Raw genomic sequence first — 19025 nt, 5'->3', positions numbered from 1 at the left:
ACCCTGAATTTAACAAGCAGGTTATTAGCTCAGACACCTGTCCCTCAAACACAAGTTATGTGTAGCAGGTGTTCTCTGAGGACATCAGGATAGAGATCATCACTAAAGCTTGAAATGTACTGAGGGCATCCTGTGCAACAGCATCAACAGGTGCACATGTGTATTTTATTTATTTATTTGCCGCCTTTTTGAAGGAATTCACTCAAGGCGGTGTACAGTAAGAATAGATCAAACATGAGCAGGAGGCAATTAGAGCAGTAAAAATATTCAAACAACAATACAAAGTATGGCATGGTATACTACTTGCAATGACAACAAAATATGTACTAGAACATTATAATTGGTAGTGAAGGGTAAGGCAAAGTTGTAACATATAGATGAATAAAAAAGTAGGAAGAATTAGAAAGTGAGGTGATTGATTTGAAGGAAGTTGCACGTGAGGTAAGAGAGATGGTTAAATATTAGTGAATAATGTAGTGAAGCATTCTGAAAAGCTCTTGAAAAGTGCTGGAGAAAATGCCCCACACAGGTTCTGTTGGATGGTGTAGCCTACTATTCTCAGAGAACACCTGCTACAGGCAAATAACTGTATTAAACCAGTCACATGCAGATGACATTTTACCATGACTGTGTCGGCTCACATCTGCCCTCCCTAGAGCCCCAAAAGCTTAGAAAGCTTTGTGGGTGTGTGCAACTGTTCCTTCATGTGTCTCACTTGCTTGTAACAAACACAGCTTCAACTGTGACGAGGTGCTGGAAGAGACTGTATGGCTGATTTATCCTGCTGTCCATGAAGAATTCCTTTATGGACAAGCAGGATATAAGCAATCATATTTGTGACTTCCAAGCTGAGGGTTCAAAGGTAGGTGGCATTCTCTGGTGACAAGAGACTTTATAACAATGAACAAAGGCATTTGTTACAATAAATAACTTGCATAAACTGGACAAAAAAACACATCGCAATGTGAAACAGAGGATAGCTGAGCACCTCAGTTGTCTAAACAGGCAAGCAGAAAGCACCATGGATCATTGGCACACAGCAGGTCACGAGCTCTCAGACCCAAGGTTCACTGTCATACTTCAGTTGCAGACCCCTGATGGGAATGATATTTCTTTATAATTATTATGTAAGGAGCAACAATTTATATTCCTTTGGGACACTGTGGAATGAAGAGGTTTAAATTTGGACATTGATTGGTTATTGGTTTAACCATATGAAAGATTTTGATCAATCGGTATTGAGCGCACACTCATGCCATGTGAGCTCACATTATTTTGATATTTAGGAACAGCATTTTTTGACAGTTTTTCCCATTTTTTCCAGTGAGTCACCATAATTTATTTTTATAATCTTTATATTTTGATTGAGAAAGGGTTTTGAATTATTGATATAACAATGATGTAAAATACTTGATCATAGTCTTTCTTTGGCATTTCTGGGACATAGACCGCCCTGCCTTGTCCTTACATTTCAACTACTGAAGTGCTGTCAAAGTCCACTTCAGCCTGTCTGATCTGTGGGACACAGAACATAAAAATCTGCCCAGCACTGTAGTTGATGTCAAAGCCTTTTCCAGCCCATCCTAAACAGGATTGCCATATACAGGACACAGACCGTACAAGTCTGCCCGGTACCAGCCCTAGTTCATCACAGCCAGAGTTTCCAACTAAGTGTCACTTGACATATCCACACACATGCAGATATCAGGCTTAGGCTTTTTTTTATACCATCCATTTTCTAATTAGAGATGCTCTGTGTTTATCCCACACCATTTTGAATTCTGTCACAGAGTTTGTCTCTACCACCTCCCGCAGGAGGGCATTCCAGATTTTGACCACCCTCTCTGTGAAAAAGAATTTCCTACAAAATATAATTTAAACATAATCCTCAATTAGATTGAAATCTGCATTAGACATCTGTTAAATATATTGATAGTGAGTGGAAAAAGCCTCAAAGAACTCCAGAGAAACCCCCTCAGAACTAAAAACACTTCATCACTGGCAAAAAAACCACTCCACGTGGAGTATTATAGTGCTTTGAATGAAAAGTCTCGACCCTGAGACAGCAGCACGAAACGCTGGCCAACATCGGTCGGGGGACTTTTCTGTTTAAGCTGGAAGAGGCAAGATAAGTGCATTTTGATTGTGTCTATATTTAGAAAGCTGTAAATTTTCATTGCATATGTAGACTGTTGCACTTATATACATGGAGTGGTTTTTTCGCCAGTGATAAAGAGATTTTAACTCTGAAGAAGTTTTCCTGGAGCTCTTTGAGGCTTTTTCCATCCACTACAATTAATATATTAGCAGATGTCTAATGCAGATTTCAAACTAATTGAGGATTGTATTTAAATTATATTATGTGTGATTATTTCATCCTCTACCCATACACTGTTTTAAAAAAGAATTTCCTGAAATTACTCCTGTCTACCGCCCCACAACCTCAATTCATGTCCTCTAGTTTTACCATTTCCCTTTCTCTAGAAAAAGATTTGTTTCTATATTAATACCTTTCAAGTATTTAAATGTCTGTATTATATCTCCTCTGTCCCTTACAGTGGGGGAAATAAGTATTTGATCCCTTGCTGATTTTGTAAGTTTGCCCACTGACAAAGACATGAGCAGCCCATAATTGAAGGGTAGGTTATTGGTAACAGTGAGAGATAGCACATCACAAATTAAATCCGGAAAATCACATTGTGGAAAGTATATGAATTTATTTGCATTCTGCAGAGGGAAATAAGTATTTAATCCCTCTGGCAAACAAGACCTAATACTTGGTGGCAAAACCCTTGTTGGCAAGCACAGCGGTCAGACGTCTTCTGTAGTTGATGATGAGGTTTGCACACATGTCAGGAGGAATTTTGGTCCACTCCTCTTTGCAGATCATCTCTAAATCATTAAGAGTTCTGGGCTGTCGCTTGGCAACTCGCAGCTTCAGCTCCCTCCATAAGTTTTCAATGGGATTAAGGTCTGGTGACTGGCTAGGCCACTCCATGACCCTAATGTGCTTCTTCCTGAGCCACTCCTTTGTTGCCTTGGCTGTATGTTTTGGGTCATTGTCGTGCTGGAAGACCCAGCCACGACCCATTTTTAAGGCCCTGGCGGAGGGAAGGAGGTTGTCACTCAGAATTGTACGGTACATGGCCCCATCCATTCTCCCATTGATGCGGTGAAGTAGTCCTGTGCCCTTAGCAGAGAAACACCCCCAAAACATAACATTTCCACCTCCATGCTTGACAGTGGGGACGGTGTTCTTTGGGTCATAGGCAGCATTTCTCTTCCTCCAAACACGGCGAGTTGAGTTCATGCCAAAGAGCTCAATTTTGTCTCATCTGACCACAGCACCTTCTCCCAATCACTCTCGGCATCATCCAGGTGTTCACTGGCAAACTTCAGACGGGCCGTCACATGTGCCTTCCGGAGCAGGGGGACCTTGCGGGCACTGCAGGATTGCAATCCGTTATGTCGTAATGTGTTACCAATGGTTTTCGTGGTGACAGTGGTCCCAGCTGCCTTGAGATCATTGACAAGTTCCCCCCTTGTAGTTGTAGGCTGATTTCTAACCTTCCTCATGATCAAGGATACCCCACGAGGTGAGATTTTGCGTGGAGCCCCAGATCTTTGTCGATTGACAGTCATTTTGTACTTCTTCCATTTTCTTACTATGGCACCAACAGTTGTCTCCTTCTCGCCCAGCGTCTTACTGATGGTTTTGTAGCCCATTCCAGCCTTGTGCAGGTGTATGATCTTGTCCCTGACATCCTTAGACAGCTCCTTGCTCTTGGCCATTTTGTAGAGGTTAGAGTCTGACTGATTCACTGAGTCTGTGGACAGGTGTCTTTCATACAGGTGACCATTGCCGACAGCTGTCTGTCATGCAGGTAACGAGTTGATTTGGAGCATCTACCTGGTCTGTAGGGGCCAGATCTCTTACTGGTTGGTGGGGGATCAAATACTTATTTCCCTCTGCAGAATGCAAATAAATTCATATACTTTCCACAATGTGATTTTCCGGATTTAATTTGTGATGTGCTATCTCTCACTGTTACCAATAACCTACCCTTCAATTATGGGCTGCTCATGTCTTTGTCAGTGGGCAAACTTACAAAATCAGCAAGGGATCAAATACTTATTTCCCCCACTGTACATATTCAGGTCTTCCAGTCTCTTCTCACACTTCTTTTGGCGCAAGCCCAATACTATTTTTTTCGCCTTCCTCTGGACTGCTTCTAGTCTTTTTACATCTTTATCTAAATACGGCCTCCAAAACTGAACACAATATTCCAGGTGAGCACTCATCAACAACTTGTACAGAGGCATCAACACTTCCTTTCTACTGCTGGTTAAACCTCTCACAATGCAGCCTAGAATCCTTCTGGCTACAGTCATTGCCTTGTCACGCTGTTTTGTTACTTTAAGATCCTCGGACACTATCACCCCAAAGTTTCTCTCCCTGTCTATACATCTCAGCCTCTCACCTCCTAGGAAATAGGACTCCCTTGGATTCCTACTCCCCTAATGCATCACTCTGCAATTCTTAGCATTAAATTTTAACTGCCAAACATTGGACCAGTGGTGTGCTGGAGCCGGCTCGCACCGGCTCGCAAGAGCCGGTTGTTGTTTTCTTCCGACTTGCGAGCCGGTTGTTAAAAACCGCGAGCAGTCTCTCCTCCCTCCCTCCGGATCCATCCCTCACCGACCTGTCCTTCAAATTCTTCGGTTCGCGCTTTAAAAATGGCCGCTGAGACTTCCAGAGGTGGCCTCATGAGACTTCTGCAAGTCTTGGAGGCCGCCCTTGTAAGTCTCGGTGGCCGGTGTGATGAGCGGATTGAGCGGACACGGGGAGGCTGTGGTGCTGTGCTGCTGCAGAGGTCGGGAAGCAGCACGTCCCCTCCCCATGAGCACAGAGGCAGAGCTGCAGCTGGAAGCGGAGCTTGCGATTGGAGAATAAAGAAAGGGAGCGGGAATCCCTGGAGAACAAGACCCTGGCCCAGCAGAATCGAAGAGGAACAGGCTGCATACAAACGCAAGCTGCAGGCATACCAGGAGGGGCCGCAGCGGCAGGCACAACTTGTGCAGAAACTGCAGGCCAAGGTTCTCCAGTATAAGAAGAAGTGTGGTGAGGTAGAGCAGCAGCTACTGGAGCGATCCACAGAGCCGGAGCAGGAGCGACTCTCTAGTCACCTGCATCTGACGGACTCCCGCTTGCGGCAGGAAGAGGAGCAGAGCAATGACCCGGAGAGTGCTCTTATCCGCTTAGAGGAGGAGCTACTACTACTACTACTACTATTTAGCATTTCTATAGCGCTACAAGGCATACGCAGCGCTGCACAAACATAGAAGAAAGACAGTCCCTGCTCAAAGAGCTTACAATCTAATAGACAAAAAATAAATAAAGTAAGCAAATCAAATCAATTAATGTGGACGGGAAGGAAGAGAGGAGGGTAGGTGGAGGCGAGTGGTTACGAGTCAAAAGCAATGTTAAAGAGGTGGGCTTTCAGTCTAGATTTAAAGGTGGCCAAGGATGGGGCAAGACGTAGGGGCTCAGGAAGTTTATTCCAGGCGTAGGGTGCAGCGAGACAGAAGGCGCGAAGTCTGGAGTTGGCAGTAGTGGAGAAGGGAACAGATAAGAAGGATTTATCCATGGAGCGGAGTGCACGGGAAGGGGTGTAGGGAAGGACGAGTGTGGAGAGATACTGGGGAGCAGCAGAGTGAATACATTTATAGGTTAGTAGAAGAAGTTTGAACAGGATGCGAAAACGGATAGGGAGCCAGTGAAGGGTCTTGAGGAGAGGGGTAGTATGAGTAAAGCGACCCTGGCGGAAGATGAGACGGGCAGCAGAGTTTTGAACCGACTGGAGAGGGGAGAGGTGACTAAGTGGGAGGCCAGCAAAAAGCAGATTGCAGTAGTCTAAACGAGAGGTGACAAGGGTGTGGATGAGGGTTTTGGTAGAGTGCTCGGAAAGAAAGGGGCGGATTTTACGGATGTTGTAAAGAAAGAAACGACAGGTCTTGGCAATCTGCTGGATATGAGCAGAGAAGGAGAGAGAAGAGTCAAAGATGACCCCAAGGTTTCGAGCTGAGGAGACAGGGAGAATGAGAGAGCCATCAACAGAAATAGAAAACGGGGGGAGCGGGGAGGTGGGTTTGGGGGGGAAAATGAGAAGCTCGGTTTTTGTCATATTTAATTTCAGGTGGCGTTGAGACATCCAGACAGCGATGTCAGACAAGCACGCTGAAACTTTGGTTTGGATGCAAGGTGAGATATCAGGGGTAGAAAGGTAGATTTGGGAGTCATCAGCATAGAGATGGTAGGAAAAGCCATGGGATGAGATTAATGAGCCAAGGGAAGAAGTGTAGATAGAAAAGAGGAGGGGACCAAGAACAGAACCCTGAGGTACGCCAACAGGCAGAGGGATAGAAGTAGAAGAGGATCCACCAGAGTGAACACTAAAGGTGCGGAGGGAGAGGTAGGAAGAGAACCAGGAAAGGACAGAGCCCTGGAATCCAAGTGAGGACAGGGTATCGAGAAGTATGCTGTGATCGACAGTGTCAAAAGCAGCGGAAAGATCAAGAAGAATGAGGATGGATTATTGACCTCTGGATTTAGCCAGTAATAGGTCATTGGAGACTTTAGTAAGCGCAGTTTCGGTTGAGTGGAGAGGGCGAAAAACAGATTGTAGTGGGTCAAGAATAGCATGTGAGGAGAGAAAATCAAGGCAGCGGCGGTGAACAGCGCTCAAGTAATTTGGAGAGAAAAGGAAGGAGGGAGATGGGTCGGTAATTAGAGGGACAAGTAGGGTCGAGTGAAGGCTTCTTAAGGAGAGGTGTGACCACAGCATGTTTAAAGGCAGCAGGGACAGTCGCAGTGGAAAGTGAGAGGTTGAGAATGTGACAGATAAAAGGAATAAGAGTAGGAGAGATGGCATTAAGAAGGTGGGTGGGAATGGGATCAGAGGAACAGGTGGTACATTTTGAGGAAGAAAGGAGAAGTGTAGTTTCCTCAATAGTAACTTCAGGAAAGGAGGAAAGGGAATGAGGGGAAGGAGAGAGAGGGGAACGGACTAGTGGAGGGAGAGGTGGTGAGGTAGAGAAAGCAAGGTTTATCTTTTGAACCTTGTTGTGAAAGAATTCAGCAAGGGTCTGAGGAGATAATGAAGGGGGAGTTGGGGGAGGGGGCACCTTGAGGAGAGAGTTCAATGTGGTGAAGAGAAGTTGAGGATTAGAGCCAAGAGAGTTGGTCAGTTGGATATAATAATCCTGTTTGGCACGTAAAAGAGCAGATTGGAAGGAGGTCAGCATGAACTTAAAGTGTAAGAAATCAGCAAGGGCCCGAGATTTCCGCCAGAGGCGTTCGGCGGAGCGGGTACAGGAACGTAGGTAGCGGATAGTAGGTTGGGGTTTTGTACGCCTTACAGGGCGGGTCATCAAAGGTGCAAGAGTGTCTAAGGCAGAGGATAGAGTATTGTTGTAAGAAGAAACAGCCTCGTTGACAGACGTGGATGGTGCCACAGTAGAGAGGAGGTTTGAAACATGGGAGGATAGAGATGAAGGGTCAATATCGTGAAGATTCCTAGATAAATTAGATAGGATAGGACGGGACTGGGAGGGAGGAGGTTTGAAACATGGGAGGATAGAGATGAAGGGTCAATATCGTGAAGATTCCTAGATAAATTAGATAGGATAGGACGGGACTGGGAGGGAGGAGATTTAAGTGTGAAAGTTATAAGATGGTGATCAGAGGAGGGATGATCAGAGGCAAGGAAACTAGAAGGTGAACAGTTGGAGGAGAAGATGAGATCAAGACAGTGACCATTTTGATGAGTGGGGGAGGTGGAGCATAGTTGGAGATTAAAGGACGACGTTAAAGCGAGTAACTTGGAAATATAAGAGTTGGAAGGATCATTAGCAGGAATATTAAAGTCACCAAGGATGAGAGAGGGGGAGGAAGGATCATGGAAGAAGGCAAGCCAGGCGTCAAAGTCACTGAGAAAGGATGAAAGGGACTTATCAGGGGGACGATAAATGACCGCTATTCGAAGAGGCAGAGGAGAGAAAAGGCGGATAGAGTGGACTTCAAAGGAGGAAAAACAGTGAGATTGAGGTGGAAGAAGGGATTGAAATCTGGAGGAGGGAGAGAGAAGTAGTCCAACACCACCCCCACGGCCAGCAGGGCGAGGAGTATGTGAAAATAGATAACCGCCATGGCACAGGGCTGCGACTGAAGCAGAGTCATCAGGGCTGAGCCAGGTTTCTGTTATGGCGAGCAGATGGAGGTGACGCGAGATAAAGAGGTCCTGGATATAGGGGAGTTTGTTACAGATAGAGCGGGCATTCCATAGGGCGCAAGAGAAGGGCAGAGAAGAGGAGGGGAGTAGAGGAATAGAGATGAGGTTAGAGAGGTCACGGTGAGATCTGTAGAGTTTGGATAATAGTTGGTGAGGGCCAGGATTGGGATTGATGTCACCAGCTGAGAGTAAGAGAAGGAGTAAAAGAGAGCGGAGGAGAGTAGGAGAGGTGTGGCCACGAAGGCGTCGAAGGCGAGAGGTATTTAGGTGGAATGGGGAAGGCAAAATGGAGGGAAGAAAGAGACGGAGATTAAAAGCCAAGAGGGAGGAAGAGGGTAGGAGAGAAGGTGAGGTGATGAAGTCAATGGATGGGAAGTGAGTTCTTGTAGCGGAGAGAGGTAGGGGGTGAGGGAAAATATTAGGAAGGGACAGAGCTAGGAAGAGAATGTGAATAGGGGCCATAAACGACTGAGGTACTTTAGCAACTGGGAAGAAGATTAGATGTAAAGAGAAAAATGCCCTGGCGCGCGGCACCTAGAGCGGAGGCCCTGAGTGGATCGGAGTGGACCTGGGTGTCACCCCGGAGAAGGCTGTAAGGATATGCAGATGAGCTGCAAGTCCTCCACAGCACCTGAAAGGCAGCCGGTGGTAGAGCTGGGCACCTCTCAGCTGAGGAAAGGCTTACCAGGGGTTAGGCCGAAGCCAGCATTCCTCCCCCTGAGGGTCGCCTGATCCTAGCCAAAAAGCACCTGGAAACTCTGTGCACTTGGAGAGAAGGCCCTGGGAAGATCAAGGTGGAACTGGAGTCACCCCGGATACAGCTGTGAGGAAATGCAGAAGGGCTGCAAGTCCTCCACAGCACCTGGTGGGAGCGCTGGGCACCTAGAGCAGCAGAGAAGTGCCAGCCTTGCTCAGGTTAATGCCATGCTGAGAGAGCAGCTGGATCAGGCCAACACTGCCAACCAGGCACTTAGTGAGGACATCCGCAAATTGACCACCGATTGGACAAAGGCCCGTGATGAACTGGAACAGCGGGAAGCAGAAAGGAGGCAGGAGGCGGAGTCTTTCAATACATACTTCAGTAATGAGCATGGCCGGCTGCTTACCCTCTGGAGACAAGTTGTGGGCTTTCGACGACACTTCAGCAAGATGAAAACTATGACAGAAAGAGATCTGTCTGAAGTGCGGAATGAGATGTCCCGGTTATGTCGCACACTCCATTCTTCCTGCCTATATGTGAGCAGTAATCTGCGAGTTTCAGAGAGCAACAGTGCGGTGTCTGTGGAAGACAAAGTGCAGCAGATGATCCAGCTGCAGGTCAGATGTGACATGGAAAACGCAGAGCTGGGTGCTCGAGTCACAGAACTGATGGTAACAGTAGAACGCTTAAAGAGTCAGATCACTGAAAAAGAGAGAAGCGTAGAGGCTCTGAGCCAGAAGCTGGAAAGCCTGGAGCCACGAAGGTCAAGGAACAGGCAGTGCTAGAGGGAGATGAGATTGAAGGCTTGAGAACAGAGTTTGAGGTGCTTCAGCAAACCCTGAGAGACATTGCACAGGCTGTTATCATGGATGCAGACAGCAGTATACAGCTCACCTCCTCTGAGAGGACTACTAATATATCAGACAGCACTACCACAAGGCTCAGCCTTCAGGGGCTGTCCTCTAGCCTGCGGACACCCTCACCTCTCCAAAGGTCATCTCCACACCGCAGTTACTCGCCCAGGCGCAGCCTGTCTCCTGTTTTTTCAGACTCAACAGTAGCAGCAGTTCAGCTGGCACTTCAGAAGAGGCATCTGAAGGTGCAGATGGTGATGGGCATCCTGTGCATCTGAGTTTGTGAGGAAGCTCCTGTGCCCCCTTGGAGAGCTAGCCACCCAGCTGAGCTAAGTGGACAGGAGAGGAATCCAGGGATACAGGCTCCTCACCACAGGGAACATCTAGGGAGCCTGGGTTCCTTCCCCATCCCACCCCCCTTTTCTGATTTATTGAATTGATTTTATCCATTATGTTACACTTGTTCTTTATGTAACCAATGGTTTTATCTACTCTTGGTTGACGATTGTTAGGATGTATTATTGTAAGCCACATTGAGTCTGCAAATAGGTGGGAAATGTGGGATACAAATGCAACAAATAAATACATTTACTTATTTATGGCATTTTATCGCACATTAAACATGAATTAGATTGGAACCTGGGATCATTTAATTTTTTTTTCTGGAGTAATGCATTGCCACCCCCCTCCCCAGGCTCTCTCCCCGGCTATAGCCAGCTCTGCAATTTGGGGGGGGGGGGGGGGGGCGCAGAGGGAGACCGGGGAGAGAGCCTGTTAAACATTTACCAGCACACCACTGCATTGGACCATTCCTTGTCATCAGCAGCAGATGAATCCATTAACTGATGGGTTGTATCCGCCTACCAGCAGGTGGAGATAGAGAATACTGAAAAACCACAGTGACCCTTGGACGGCTAGGCCCATCTGCCTTCAGTATTTCTCTTAGCCCCATCTGCCTTCCAGTATTATCTCCCAGCAGGTGTGGACGTAGCTCGATCAGCTCCTGGATTTCTGCCTGGGGTGGCTCCTGTGCTTTGCCAGTTGAGCAGGGGTGTTGTGGCTGGTGGTGCCCACTTTAAAGGCATATAGGTTCGCCCTTTCCCTGCCTTACCCATTTCCCCCTCCTCCCGGAGTCCCTCAGTTGCTGCCTACCTCCAACTTTCCTCACAGCGTTAAAAATAAATAAATAAATAAATAAATAAAAGTGTGCGCTTGTACAGCGCTGCTATTTCTGAGGCTTTCTCCGGAGATTCTGGTTCTGTGCAGCTTGACCGGAGCTCATTGACTCAGTCTTCTGAGGTAAGAGTGGTGCCCAGCTCCTCCGGGGAGGTTCCCGCGGACAGCGTTCCGAGTGGGGTAAGTTTGGCGTGAAGCCGCCATTTTATTGCTATATTTCCACCCTTTGGGCGATGGCTGCTGAAGGAGTTAAGCACTGCTCCCGTTGTGGTAAACGCAGGTCAGCAGTGGGGCTGTGTAAAACGTGCTCCTTAGACGCTCGCGCTAGTACGAGCATGGGTAGCGATGATTCTTCCCGCTCGATGGAACTGGCAGCGGGCGCCATTTTGGAAGCGCCGCATGTCTCGACCCTCGCAGTTGCAGAGGAGTCTGAGTGCAGGGGGACGCCTCGTTTAGAGGCTGCTAGAGGAGCTCCAACCTCTGTTTCTCCTAATTCAGGGGGGGGGGGGGGCGGAGGGACAGAGTGAGTTTTTCTCCCCTGAGTTTGTGCTACTAATGCATAAGACCTTCATGCTGAAAAGAGCTCTGCTGCAGGTGTCTGACACTGCATTGCATTCTGGATCCCCTCCAGGTGTTGATGCCCTGGGGATGGCTACAGATGTTATTTCTTCCCCTGAGAGTTGGAAGGACGCTAAACGTAGACGGGTAAATTCCCCATCTGAAAGTGGCACATCCCCCCCCCCCCCCCCCGTGGTCAGGCTGTGAGGAGTCTGAGGGATCTGGCAGGCCCTCATGGACGGATGATCCAGAGGAGGGTGCCTGTTTGCTACTGGATTCGGATGTTCCCAATGCGGTTAGGATTTTCCACCGCGACGAGCTGCCAGCTCTCATTATTGACGCCTTGCAGGCCCTCTCGACTGACGATCCAGCAGAGGGCGAGGCCTCCTCTGTTAATCTTACTCAGGCCTTTCCTGTGCATGACTCCATCCAGGAGCTTATTTCAGCTCAATGGCTGACCCCGATGGGCCTTTGAAAGTGGCCAGGGCTATGGGTCAGCTTTACCCTCTGAGCAAGGAGCACTTGGCCCCTTTTGGGATGCCTAAAGTGGACTCGTTGGTCACGGTGGTGACTAAAAAGACCACCCTCTCAGTAGAGGGAGGGGTCGCTTTGAAAGACATGCAGGACCAGCGGCTAGAATCCGCGCTGAAGCGGTCCTTTGAAATATCGGGCCTTGCCTTAAGGGCGTCTATTTGCAGTTCCTATGCAGCCCGGGCCTGTCTTTCCTGGTTACAACAGGCGGTGGAACAGCCCACGGATGGTGCGGGATCCCTCTCTGAGGTTGCCCTGCGGATGGAGTCGACCCTGTCATTTTTGGCTGATGCCCTTTATGATCTGGTCAGAGCTTCAGCTAAGCAGATGTCTGTGGCAGTTTCAGCCCGCCGCCTTCTTCGGCTGTGGCATTGGGTGGCTGACATGGCCTCTAAGCAACGGCTGGTGAGGTTACCCTTTCGAGGCCTCCTGCTATTTGGAGAGGAATTGGAGAAGATTGTTAAAGACCTGGGGGACTCTTAAGCCCCAGTGGTTACCTGAGGATAGGCCGAGGCCTTCTTCCAAGGGTCCTGTGCTTCCCCCCTCTTTCAGACCTCGCTTCCGAGAAGCTCATAGGTTATCGCCCAGGGCGCTCTGCTGGGTTTTCTCAACGTGCCCGTTTTCAGCAGAGGAACTCCTTTCGCTCGGACAAACGCTCCGCAGCGGCAGGGCCTCGGCCAGGAGTTCAGGGGGGTCTTCCACAATGATGGGACGCCATTCCACTCCTTGATTCCTGCAGTAGGAGGACGGCTTTCCCTCTTTCTTGAGGAGTGGACCAAGATTACCTCGGATCAGTGGGTCCTGGACCTGATCAGAGAAGGTTACAGATTGGAATTCGGTGCCCCGGTGAGAGACGTGTTTGTGGAGTCCCGATGCGGCACTGCCATCAAACGGGCGGCGGTAGAAGAGACCTTGCAAGTCTTGCTGCATCTTGGAGCGGTGATCCCGGTGCCTCCCACCGAACACGGCTGTGGCTGCTATTCCATTTATTTTGTGGTGCCTCAAAAAGGCAGGTCTTTCAGACCAATCCTCGACTTACGAAGAGCCAACGAGGCCCTAAGAGTGCGACACTTTCGCATGGAAACCCTGCGCTCCGTCATTGCGGCGGTATAGCCAGGAGAGTTTCTCATGTCTCTGGACCTAAAAGAAGCGTATTCCTATTTGGCCCCCGCATCAGCGGTTTCTCCGGTTTGCGGTGTTGGGACAACATTTCCAGTTTCGGGCCTTGCCTTTCGGCCTAGTCACAGCTCCCCGTACCTTTTCCAAGGTAAAGGTAGTGGTAGCTGCCTGTCTCAGGCGAGAGGGTATCAGAGTTCACCCTTATCTCAATGACTAGCTTATCAGAGCGGATTCGGCAGACGAAAGTCGTCTTGTCACAGCCAGAGTGGTTACAGTCCTGCAGACTCTAGGCTGGGTGGTCTTGCCCCATACTTGGCCACCTTTAAATCTAGACTGAAAGCCCACCTCTTTAACATTGCTTTTGACTCATAACCACTCGCCTCCACCTACCCTCCTCTCTTCCTTCCCATTCACATTAATTGATTTGATTTGCTTACTTTATTTACTTTTTTGTCTATTAGATTGTAAGCTCTTTGAGCAGGGACTGTCTTTCTTCTATGTTTGTGCAGCGCTGCGTACGCCTTGTAGCGCTATAGAAATGCTAAATAGTAGTAGTAGTAGTGGTCAATATATCTAAAAGTCACCTGACCCCCTATCAGTCTCTCGAGTATTTGGGGGTCAGGTTCGACATGGCCTCGGGGTTTGTCTTTCTCCCCGACCAAAGGCGGTGCAAGCTTCAGACTCAGGCCCATCTGCTCCTGCGAATGCCTCGCCCGCAAGCTTGGGACTTTGTCCAGCTGCTGGGGTCGATGACTGCCATCTTGGAGGTGGTTCCATGGGCGAGAACGCATATGAGGCCACTGCAGATTGCCCTGCTTCAACAATGGTCTCCGATTTCCCAGGAATATCAACGCAGACTAACGTGGCTCCCTGCGGCCCAGCTCAGTATGGAGTGGTGGCTCTCCGACAGGAGCGGAGGAGTGGCCTAGTGGTTAGGGTGGTGGACTTTGGTCCTGAGGAACTGAGTTTGATTCACACTTCAGGCACAGGCAGCTTCTTGTGACTCTGGGCAAGTCACTTAACCCTCCATTGCCCCATGTAAGCCGCATTGAGCCTGCCATGAGTGGGAAAGTGCGGGGTACAAATGTAACAAAAAAAAATGCTGCACCAAGGAATGCCGCTTGTGCTTCCTTCTTGGTGCCTGGTGATAACGGATGCCAGCCTTTTGGGCTGGCTAGCGCATTGCCAGGGAAGCTATGCTCAGGGTCAATGGACAACTGTGGAAGTGGGGTGGTCCATCAATTGCTTAGAACTGAGAGCGATATTCCAGGCTCTTATGGCCTTCCAAAAGACTCTGAAGGGGCTTGCGGTCCGGGTCCTGTCAGACAACACAACAGCGGTGGCCTACATAAATCGTCATAGCGGCACTCAGTGCAGGGCCCTGGCTGCAGAGGCCGCTCAGGTTTGCCACTGGGCCGAGCTCCACCTTCAGCTTCTGTCAGCAGCTCACATAGCAGGTCAGAGCAACGTGCAAGCCGATTTTCTCAGCAGGCATCAAATCGACTCGGCGGAATGGGAACTGGCAAAATAAGTTTTTCTTCAGATTTGTGCCAAATGGGGGACACCCGGAATGGATCTTATGGCGTCAAGTGCAAACGCCAAAGTCCCTCGCTTTTTCAGCAGAAGGAGAGATCCTCACTCGGCGGGGTTGGATGCACTGGCTCAACCCTGGCCCTCGGGCCTCCTGTATGTGTTCCCTCCTTGGCCCTTGATAGGGCGAGTCCTCCTTTGGATTCGACTACACCGGGGATTGGTGATTCTTATCGCTCCGGACTGGCCAAGGCGTCCATGGTATGCAGATCTCCGTTGGATGATGGTGGAGGCTCCATTTCATTTGCCTCTGGTGCCGAACCTGTTGGTTCAAGGTCCGATGTCTAAGGAGGATCCCTGCTGATTTGGTCTTACGGCTTGGATCTTGAGAGGGCACAATTGAGAGACAAGGGCTACTCTAACAAGGTCATTTCCACTGTCTTGCAGGCCCGCAAGCGGTCCACCTCCGCAGCTTATGCTCGGATCTGGCGCAAGTTTGAGGCGTGGTGTGTTTTGTATAATAGTGCTACAGCTATCAGCCTTGGTCCCATGCTTAGCTTTGGTTCAGGCTTCAAAATGAGAGAAAAGCTTGCAGCCTGTGTAACTCTGACTTAACCTCCAGTGTTAGAGCACTGCAGAGAACAACAGGAAATCACAAGGATGGGAGTCTGACAGAGTGACATTGTTTAGCAACATGGTGGGAAAGGAAAAGTTTGTGGTCAGAACAGCCAGGTGCAAGGGAATTGCAAAAGCTTGTGGTTAAGCAAGCTAAGGATGAGAACATGTTTAAGATTTGAAGCTACTCATTAGCATAAGCCAATCAGTGTTAACCATGACATAACATAGATCCTATCAAATGTGCTTACTGTCATATTACCAGTATCCTGCATGAACATATAAAAGTTAGGGTACTTCCTGCTTCAAGTTAGAGAGAGGGGCGGCCACGGCTACTCTCTCTCCATGGGAAACAAATGCAGCACCCCAGAACTGGCTAAAAACCCAATTGCTTTCCCATGTAATCCTTTGAGTGATAAAATATATCACATAAGACTAAAACCCAGATAGCACCTGTTTGCAGCTGGAATATTACATTCCTATAACCAATTGATTATACATGCCACTTGTATATTCTGTGGTGTCTCAGAAATAAAGGTGATTTCATGTAGAACTATCCTGTAATAAGCTTTGGGTAAGTAAGAATAAACTTATAATCTTTAGAACTATACTATCTCTCCTTCTCTTTATTAATATCTGTTAATAATCCCTTGGTTTGGTTAAAGAATAAGTGCACTATTCTATCCAGTGATGGAGTCAGTTTTGGGATGCAATCAGCCTTCTCGAGGTTCTCTCTGGTACCCTGTTTCACTGCAAATAAGACATCCCCTGAAAATAAGACCTAGTAGAGGTTTTGCTGAATTGCTAAATATAAGGCCTCCCCCGAAAGTAAGACCTAGCTCCAAATTGTATCTTCCGCCTCCCGCCCCCCCGGCTGAGCTCGCCCTCAACTTCCCGACATATTACCTTCCATTCCGTTCCGGACACGCCGCCCTGCGTTTAAAGCTCAGCTGTTATTTTAAGTCGCTGCGGCAGCTCGAGTCCAGTCTCTCCCGTCAGTGTCCCGCCTTCCTCTGATGAGGTATTTCCTGTTTCCGCGAGGGCGGGACATTGAAGGGAAAGGCTGAAGTCGAGCTGCCGCTGCCCTTCCCCACAGACGGTCGGCAGCCTCCTGACATCTTTAAAACTGGGTGAGTGTCCCAACAGAAGGTACATGGGGGGAAGGGGGAGAAGGGGGTATTAGGAACCCTAAGGACTAAGCTTACTTAGAATGTTGTACTTATCTTACGGTAGGTAAATGGAGATTCTGTGCACTGTATTGCTCAGTCTCCTTCTTTTTCGTTGTAGGGGGATTGTTGTGCCGACTCATGTTTCACCAAGCTGTATCAAGGCTTCCCCTTAATTTACTTAATGCTGACTTCTTGTCCTGCTGCTGTGAAATTAAAAAGGCTGCTGAAATTCTAGGAAGCTACTGCTAAAAGTTGCAGTGGCCATTTTCTCTAAGAAGCTGCAATTTTACTGTAGTACAGTATTTTGAACAGCTTGTAGCCTCTGCAGCTGATATTGAGGTAAGCCTTGGAGTAAAGAACTGCAATAATCCAATCATGTTACCGTGTTTCCCCCAAAATAAGACATCCCCTAAAAATAAGACCTAGCGCATCTTTGGGAGCAAAAATTAATATAAGACACTGTCTTATTTTCGGGGAAACAGGGTATTAGACAGCTGAACTGCAGTACCAGGCAGAGCCTAGGGGACAATTAAACCCCAAATTAATTCATTGGTGACCCCGATGTTGGCTGAACATGCTTGTTTTCTATTTCTATTCTTTCTTTCTCTTACTCATTTTGGTCAAAGAGGGGATTGAGTTATTGAATCTGAGTTGACCAAAATGCACTCCATCTCTGTTCCTCTGTCAACTTCTAACTCCTGACAGATCACTGTTCATTGTATCTCTTTCCACTTTGCTCTCTCTCTCAGACCGGTGCCTGCAATTACTTACTTTCTCTCCTTTGGTTCTAATCTATTAAAATTTAGTTCCACCTGTTATTGTTTCTTCTCCCAGCTCGTCTCTGCCTAAGAAGTTACATCCTGTCATATCTACTTCCCCTTTTCTTACTTTCCAACTATGCAGTAACTTTTACACTGTCTCCCCTGACTGAACACCCTTCCGTGCCGTGTACATGCTGTCTGTAAGACTATGCCTGCTTCCTGGTGGTAATTTTGTAAGTACTCTTGTTATTCTGTGTTGTCGTTTGTCACGATGCTTCTAACACTCTCTGAGCATTTTTTCTGATTGTTCCCTTTGTACTTTCTTTCTGACCTCACCAACTGTCCCTTCCCTTTCTCTTATCTCTCCTCTGCCCAGCTATCACCGTGTTCAGGTAGCCTTACACTCCCAACACTGAAGACAGTCATGCTAGTTGTATTTCCTTTCCTGGTTGCTGCATCCTGCCAAACTTTCTTAAAGTTATTGATATAACTCGCTGGATCTCTACTGTCCACTGTCCTACAGCTGCTGCTGAGGAAATCCACGCAGCTACCATTATCAGTATTTCCCATACCATTCCTTTGCTCCTCTGTCTTTTCTCTTCTATAGCACTATACTTTTTATATAATAGCTAAGGCAAACTATACTACTTTTGTAGATATTTTGTGTATAGTTTCAAAGGCGATCACACCCACGTGGGCTACAGTCTCGCCGGTGCTGGACTTTTTGCAGGATGGCTTACAAAAAGGTCTGGTTTAACATAGTAACATAGTAGATGACGGCAGAAAAAGACCTGCACGGTCCATCCAGTCTGCCCAACAAGATAACTCATATTTGCTGCTTTTTGTGTATACCCTACTTTGATTTGTACCTGTGCTCTTCAGGGCACAGACCGTATAAGTCTGCCCAGCACTATCCTCACCTCCCAACCACCAGCCCTGCCTCCCAACCACCGGCTCTGGCACAGACCGTACAAGTCTGTCCAGCACTATTCCCGCCTCCCAACCACCAGTCCCGCTTCCCACCACCGGCTCTGGCACAGACCGTATAAGTCTGCCCAGCACTATCCCCGCCTCCCAAACACCATTCCCTGCGGGTTCAAGTGGCAGCATTGGCATGCTTTTGAGGGAACGTCTTGGGCTTATCCCTTGCCGCTCATCCAGACACTGCCCGATTTCTCAGAGGGGTGCTGCGGCTCCGCCCTCCAGTGCGGTCGCCTTGTCCGGCCTGGAACCTGGGGCTGGTGTTGAAGGCTCTCCAGCATTCGCCTTTCGAGCCGCTTAAGCGAGCTTCGGAGAAGGATGTTACTCTCAAGACAGTCTTTTTGGTGGCCATGACATCGGCTAGACGTGTGTCTGAGCTTCAGGTGCTGTCCTGTCAGGACCCTTTTCTACAATTCTCGGTGTCCGGAGTAACGGTACGTACAGTGCCCTCCTTCCTGCCTAAGGTGGTTTCAGCCTTTCACCTGAACCAGCCCATTTTTCTTCCTTCTTTTTCTAGGGAAGATTTTCCGGATTCCTTTGGGCAATTACATCTTTTGGATGTCCGCAGGGCTCTGTTGCACTATCTACAGATGTCAAATGACTTCAGGACCTCTGATCACCTTTTTGTATTGTTGTCAGGTCCTTGACGCGGGTGTCCAGCATCTAAAGCCACTATAGCCCGTTGGCTCAAAGAAGTCATTTTTTCGGCGTATCTGCTTTCAGGGCGGTCTCCGCCTGAA

The 19025-nt window shown here is 48.3% G+C and overlaps 1 protein-coding gene and 1 long non-coding RNA gene across 2 annotated transcripts in view; one reads left to right on the top strand and one right to left on the bottom strand.

Annotated features, from left to right (window-relative positions):
* PACS1 (phosphofurin acidic cluster sorting protein 1) overlaps window positions 1–19025 on the bottom strand; it is a 419530-nt gene that overhangs the window by 177515 nt on the left and 222990 nt on the right. The window lies entirely within an intron of this gene.
* Window positions 44–16787, top strand: LOC115480477. Its single transcript, XR_003943831.1, has 3 exons — window positions 44–54; window positions 826–836; window positions 16662–16787. It is a non-coding gene; the product is annotated as an uncharacterized LOC115480477 (long non-coding RNA).

This window comes from Microcaecilia unicolor, chromosome 11, assembly GCF_901765095.1.
Source record: "Microcaecilia unicolor chromosome 11, aMicUni1.1, whole genome shotgun sequence".
Taxonomy (NCBI): Eukaryota; Metazoa; Chordata; class Amphibia; order Gymnophiona; family Siphonopidae; genus Microcaecilia; species Microcaecilia unicolor.
This window is presented reverse-complemented; position numbering and strand designations above follow the sequence as displayed.